Source organism: Sprattus sprattus, assembly GCF_963457725.1.
Source record: "Sprattus sprattus genome assembly, chromosome: 7".
Lineage (NCBI taxonomy): Eukaryota > Metazoa > Chordata > Actinopteri > Clupeiformes > Clupeidae > Sprattus > Sprattus sprattus.
This window is the reverse complement of record NC_137926.1, coordinates 29,551,817-29,558,591: the sequence shown is the minus strand read 5'-3', so window position 1 is coordinate 29,558,591 and position 6,775 is coordinate 29,551,817.

The following is a 6,775-nucleotide window of genomic DNA, read 5'->3' as shown; positions in this document are numbered from 1 at the left end:
GTGTGTGTGTGTGTGTGTGTGTGTGTGTGTGTGTGTGTGTGTGTGTGTGTGTGTGTGTGTGTGTGTGCTTGTGTGCGTGTGCGTGTGCGTGTGCGTGCGTGTGCGTGCGTGTGTGTGGGTGTGGGTGTGTGTGTATCAGTAGAGAAGTTCTAACAGCATACTCCTCCTCTATGTGCTGAAGGTATAGGCTCTCTCAGGGTGAGGGCTTCCTGCAGTGATCCAGCAGTCTCTCTCTCACCTCAGCATGTTGCCTTCACCAAAACACAGTCTCACAGACACAATTAGGATACTCAACAGCCCATTCAGCAACACACAGCTGGCAATCAGCTAAAGTTCACAGCAGATGTTATGAATACAGCATTAGTATAATTAAAAATGTATGCCATTGCTTTGATTTGAGATTTTTGCCATTTTCAATGAGCCAATCTTCCTAATTTTTATGGTAAAAATCAGCTCAATGCATTTGACGGGTCTGAAGTTTTTGGGGGATGGGGACACACAGTGTTTTCAAACCTACACATCGATGGGTGTAACTATTGGTAACTGTCCCCTCCAGTTGCTAGGGAGCCGCTGTGTGATATGCCCTGGAGACCCCAGTCAGTACAGTAGCAGGAAAAGCTCCATGTATGCATAATATTGCATGCCTGAATAATGCTGACCTAAAAAAACACACATCACCTGAGAAACAAGCAGATTATTATCTCAGACAGCCACTGCCAGGGAATGCAGTTATTCTGGAGGCAAAATCCATTCTCAGCAATATCAAAAACAATCTACTACTACTTGATGGACGGGAGGGGACAGGCTCAGAGCATACATCCAAAAGGGAGATCAAACAAAAGCAAGTTAAGAGCAGTGACTGATCAATGGGAATTACATTTTCCTCACAGAGAATGCAGCTATGAATGTTGCTGCCTGTCTGTATCTTACAAAGTCTTGTGATGATAAGAAACCAAGCTAATTTAAAGTCAAATGTGTCGATTGACATAAGGCATCCATAACATAATGTATCTCACTTTACCTTTACATGATGTCACCTACGCACTGTAGTCAGAAAGATTGTTGTTTTCAATTACCATCAACAAACTACATACATAATGCCTTGTTGTTAATTTCACTCTGTGGAACATGGGTAGACACTCTCTGTATGTATACAAGGAGTCTTGTGTTTTGGCTAGCCCCACTTCACAACCCTTCATCTGTATTTACATATCTAACCCACCAAGAGAAGTATTTCTGGATTTGTTTCCTGCAGTTTGATAACCTAATAACCTTCCTGCAAAAGGTTGCTTCCTTTCCTCAGCTTCCCTGAAAATCCTGTATTTCAACACCAAAGCAATCTCCACACTACAGTACACTGGAGTGGTATGAGGAACGCGTACCAAAGATAAAATGACCCCATTCTTTGTGGGCTCTCATATGATGGGGTTTGGTCCAGTATCCACCTCTTCTACTCCCCACTGAGACTATAGGCAGAAAAAAATGAAGAGGACCTCGCAATCTAAGGACAATTCCACAACAGAATGAACTGCTTCCAGTAATTATGACTGAGGTAATTGGAACTCCGTGGTAATCAATGATAAGCTCCAGGAGGGTTGAACTGTGGTAGAGAAAGTGTAATGTCCAGAGGCATCAAGGAAACATGGTGTATGGGTCTAACGCAGTACAATGCAACATACACAATGCAGTGGTCTAACAAAATAGAAAAGATCAAGCAAAGTTTTCATCGCATAGATCAAATTAACTACACAGTTGGAAGTATTTATATTTTCACATACTCATTTACACACCAAAAACGAAGTTTCCTGCACAGAAAGTACGACCACAGAGGTGCACATTGAGTAAATATAACAAATAAAGCATCTCAATAAGTTTTTCACTAGCCACTTTCCACAAATGCACTGCTTAAGAAAAAAAAAGCCAAAACGCTCACCTTTCTGCTGTACTTTTCCCTGTATTGAGAAAATGTGAGTCTTCCAAACAAGAGAAAAACGGTAAAACCATTCGAGCTCCCAAGAACGACTTTTTTTCTTTTCCAAAACAAAGATGATAATTGAGATCCTACCAAGCGCGAGGCAAACGGCTTTTCTCCGCATTACAAGTAGCAGGAGGTGGCTGCGTGTGTATGTGTGCAGCTCTTGCAGTAGATGTGGGAGCAAGGAGGGAGGGGGAGCAAATATCAATCGGTACATGGACTACAAACCGCTCTCAGGGATGCTGCCGATTGGAGGAGGAGCCGGGAAATGTAATTAAAGCAGCTTGTGTGGACACGTGTGGGTCCAAGCGACACGAATGTGACATCTATTGGCTTTTTACTACAATGTGTAATACATTTTAATTTGTACCTTCGGCACAAGCAGTTGACGTCAGAACTCCAAGATGTGGTCAATGTGCATGATAATGTTGTGCACGTTTTAAAACTACCTGTGACTGCCAGTGGGCTAAATTAATGACTCCTTCTCCTATGCCCAGCTCCAAAGAGACGATTTGTGGGTGCATAAATCACTTGCCCTCCCAGATGCCTTCACCTTCATTTGTCTTTGACTCCTCTGGCAGTCAGAACTGGGTCAGAGGCAGCTAGCACAGCAGCAAGCATTCGACTACCAGGGCTGGCACCATGACCTTCTTGTACTCTCCACAAGAAATCATATTCTCAGATCGTGACAGCAGCAGAGAACTAGGCCTGCAATTGGATTTATAAATGGAAACATCATAGAGGCAGATCCAGCAGGTTTGGGAACTAATTTACTGTGTGCAAAAAGTGGTCATAAGAGGTTAGGAAGAGGATGAAGGTTTCTAGGTTGTAGCTTCAAACATTTTATAGCTGTCGAGGAAAAGTTTGACTTCAAGACTGTATTGTAAGTTCAAAGGGATTCATTTGTCAAACTTTTTTTTATTTTTTTTAAATGTATTGTTTCATATGGAAGGTGGATAGAAAAGGGTTTGGCGTCTAATTAGAGGATGGACACCACTGAGTCTCCGTAGCGTGTTTCTTCTGATGAGCTTTCCATGAGAGATGGAAAGGGAATTTATCTATAAACCATGTTTTCTGCCACCAAAAGACTGAGAGCTCTGTCCTAGATTTTACCGACCCGTTTTCTGATTATGTTTCCCACTGATTGTAAAATCTGAAAAATGTGGAAAAAGAACCACAGATCAATTAACTCAAACTCTCGTAAGCATATGATTCACTCAGAGCCATTACATTCAATCAATGGCAATCATCAGACATCACTTACTTTCACCATTGGAACAAAAACCTCTCCCTGTGGGGGAAGATCTTCTATCAACCTTGATTGGTGGGGATGGTCCTTTTTTGCCACCCAGTGGACACAGTGGGTGCAATAGCATTTAGTCAATCTGTGATCCCAAACCATCCCCATGGAGTCAATTTGAGATTTCTGGTCACAGAGAACAGCTTTCTTGGCAAGTAACGATTTGTCGTCAGTTTATTCAGTATGTTGCCAAGGTTTGGAACAGAAATGTCATGAAGTTGTTCGTGATAATGATGACAAACGGGCTTGAGTGCTGAGAGACGGGGAAGACTAAAGACAGAAAACAAGAAGCACACAAAGAGAGCTGGCAAAATGGGAGGGCCTGACGTTTAGAAGCACTTCCGCTAGACAATATAGGGTCCAGCTTCCCCATACTCATCCTTTCTGATCCAAATCTGCTGAAAAGTAGAGAGGGAGGCGAGGATGGAGCCACCAATCCTTATGCAATTATCTACAAGACAACAAACACAAGAGTCCTCAGGCTGGGTTAACACCAATCCACAGCTCTCTTCACTGACTGAGAGAGTACTGTGAGTACAAAGAAATAGAGCATCTGGAATAAAGAAATTCCAAATTGACATAATACAATGTGACTGTGAACTGAGACACTGTGATTGTTTACAGATAAATGCATGGAAATACATCAATACTGATGTAGGCTCTTTTCAGCAGGGGTGTGATGATGATGGTGGTATGATCCCATCAAAGATATAAACATAATTGAGTTAGTCAAACTTTTATTTGAAATAGTTTAGGGAAACAGCTTGGCCTTTTTAACTGTTGTCCTTGGCATTACCTGCAGTACTTTATAATATTTAAAATAGCTTAATGATATGTGGTGCTTTACCTTGATCTTCATGGTGCTGGGAGCCAGGGCAGTGATTTCCTTCTGCATACGGTCACCAATACCTGGAAACATTGTGGTACCACCAGACAGGACATTGTAGGCATAAAGATCTTTACGGATGTCAATGTCGCACTTCATGATGCCGTTGTACTCGGTCTCCTGGATTCCAGCAGACTCCATACCTGATGTGGCGAGGGCAAAGATAACAACTGAGGTAAAACAGCAAGAATTTTTAGATATCCATTTCAAACAATGAAATGTTACATTTGGTTTGGAATGAATTAATATGTGAGCTAATGTTACCAGGTCCAGGGATGTTTCCACAGATGGCAAAGTGATTGATGTTTAGAATCAATGACCAAGAATCTTCCCTATCCATAAATAGAGCTATGGCCTGCAGTTACATTCAACCATTTTTTTTTCTCCAAATTAGTTCTACTGAGAGGTGATCAGTCACCCTGTCACCTTTTGTAATGCTTTGGCTGTAAGCGAAATTTAAAAGTCCAGCGACTTCAAGCTCACTTTCATGGCAAAACACTTTTCGGTTCACTTCTATTCAATTCCTTGAAGACATGTGCTCCAGAATGTGCCATTAAATCATCATCATCATCTAGTGATGTTGTGCCATACAGATTTATTCATTGAATAAATATTTCAATTGAAGCTTAGCTACTTGACTGTGGCTTAAAAGAAAAACAATGCATTATGTATAGTGCTCTGGAATCAGAAAAGACCCCCTGAAAGTGATTAAATGATGATGGGTGTCTATAGTTATCCCTGGCATCTTCTAGCCACTTGATTCACATCCTGGGCACCCACTTCTCCCTGCTGGTGGGCACACAGGCCCAGCACTCCAAGCAGGAGTGTGTGGATCACCCGACTACACACTCCTCACTGCCACGGTCAAGGTATGCACCACGCCACAGAGCCTGCAGACACAACAGTCCGTCTGCAATGTCTATGAGTTTCAGAATGAGGTTTAAAAGACCCTGCTTAGATTACGTTTAGAAGTCATATTCATATTCCGTAGTGAGATGTATCATTCTCCTACAATATGGATCTACCAACCCCAAAATATAAGATATCTAGGATTTGTTCTTCCTCAAAACAAAATGGAACCTGCCCCAAAACTAAATTGTGCTTTTTGACACAGTGATGCAGGACTGGGTTGGTCTGTAAGCGTTTGTGTAAGTGCCCCATCCCCCTTAATACCGTGCTGCTCTTCTGTCCCCAGCCAAGGAAGCTAGGCTTCGGCACCCTGAGGAAGAAGAAGCAAGAGGATGGGGAGGAGTATGTCTGCCCCATGGATGTAGAGATGCCTAAGGGACGCAGCTTCCAGAAGGGCTACCGGGGCATGGATCTGCAGATCTACGAGGATGACCTAGACCGGCTAGAACAGGTGATGAAGGCTGGACGGGGCCTCATAATCTAAAACTGGTGCAGTCTTCCAAAATGGGTCATGTAGTCCTGAGAAGCCAATACTATCTATATACTGTAGGCTGCTGACAAGAACTGACCGCAGTTAACACTGCGGCAATACAAGGTTAGGTTTGTTATACAAATGAATACAGAATACAATTAAATTGGGAACATTTTTGTATATTTTAACTTAAGCCAGTAACATAATCAAGTAAGATCATAAGCAGTCATGCAAAATTGGTAAAGATAGTACAACAGTAGTGACACAACTTGAGTTTATCACAGGATATGTCATTCTGTCTGCCAAACACCCCATATAGGACTAGGAACAGACTGTGTTCTAACTGTGTTTGTTATTAGATGAAGGACTCCGAGGGCACAGTTAGGCAGATTGGAGACTTCTCCGAGGGAATCAATAACGAAAGATGATGAGCTGCTAAAGGAGATCTGAAGTTCCCCCAACCCCAGTGTGACTGATGAAGACTCTAACATGTGAGGGACTGTGCCAAATCGCGATCGCAAATGACGGTGCCAAACCTGTGCCAACCTGCACGCCTTCCCTGTCCCTCTCAGTATCCTCCCTATGAAGTGCATAGTCTCAGTTCAAGCACCTTCCCTGTGCTATAATAACGTTATGACTCATATTACAGCACAGAATCACTTCATTTTTTCTGTCTTCATTTCAATGTGGAGCTGACAGGTTGCTTCATAAACAAAATAGTCTTCCATTTTAAAGGCAACCAGTGCAACTTTCGAGGCTTAAAAATAAACATTCAATTTCTAGTCTTTTTTTCACGTAGTAAGTTTCAATAACTCCATACCATTACATATCGACATTCAAGGAGCAAAGATGAGACGTCGTTGTGTGGTGAGAACTGATAGAAAATCGTAAACAACAACAATCGCTGCCATTTCCCCCCCAAATCTTTATTTATTGGTGCCACCAATAAATAAAGCAGGATTCCAGTCAATGGAAAAATGGCCTCTCCCCACCCGCGATTGTTGTTGTGTACGATTTTCTATCAGTTCTCACCACACAACGACGTATAATCTTTGCTCCTTGAATGTCGATATGTAATGGTATGGAGTTATTGAAACTTACTAAGTGTAAAAAAGACTAGACATTGAATGTTTCTTTTTTGAGTCTCAAGCCTATAAAGTTGCACTGGGTGCCTTTAATGCCATTATACGTCGATATCTTGACATGCATAGACATGTGAGAACAGCGTTTAAT